Below are 894 nucleotides of genomic sequence, written 5' to 3'. Positions count from 1 at the left end.
TTTGTCCAGTTGGTACAAATTCATAATGAATAATCCCTCTGATATGAAAAAAGGTTTAGCAACATCGTTCTGACTCGATTTGGACTGATAGAACTTTTTTGTTTGTGGAGAACTGGCTGACTTTGAATTGACACTGTTTCAGGGTCGTATTGGTACACCCATGTTTCATCATCGGTTATAACACGGCCCAAAACATCGTCTTGCCTCTCCAAAAGGTCTTGGCAAACTTCGACTTTCCTTTCCTTTTGTTCATCAGGAAGCTCCTTCGGGACTATTTTTGCACACATCTTTCTCAGTTAAGATTTTCCTAACTGTTTCTCTATCGATGTTTACTTGGTTTGCTATGCTTTCTCACAGTCGGCCAATGATTTTGACGCAAAATTCGATGAATTTTTGCAATGTTTTCATCAGTTCTGCTCGTTATTGGCTGCCCTGACCTCTCTTCATCAGTGACACGTTCTCTCCCCTCAGAAAAAATGTTTAATCCATTTGTCACTGTTGTTTGCTTCATGGCATTATCCCCATAAACTTGGACTAACATGTCCTTGATTTCACTTCCATTCTTGCCAAGTTTAACAAGAAATTTAATGTTTGTTGCTCTAATTCAAGATCAGACATTCTCGCAACATCACACAAAAATGCATAACAATAATGAGTGCCACTCAGCAAGATACCACCACATGTCAACATGGACACAGCTGTTAATGACTGATATACCAAGGTTATGAAACCTTACCGAGCTGTTTGTACAGTGCTGCCAATAAAAGCGCACGGTGGCAGGTTTGCGAACTTAATTGTCAGACCTCGTATAACACAGACTTTGTCCCATCACTGTTTCCTATGTATGGAACCATGTCCTGGTCAGACCATAAGCTCACTGTGGCAAGAAAAGCA

Source organism: Hipposideros armiger, unplaced genomic scaffold (assembly GCF_001890085.2).
Source record: "Hipposideros armiger isolate ML-2016 unplaced genomic scaffold, ASM189008v1 scaffold_591, whole genome shotgun sequence".
Classification (NCBI taxonomy): Eukaryota; Metazoa; Chordata; class Mammalia; order Chiroptera; family Hipposideridae; genus Hipposideros; species Hipposideros armiger.
Note: the sequence above shows the minus strand (reverse complement) of the source record.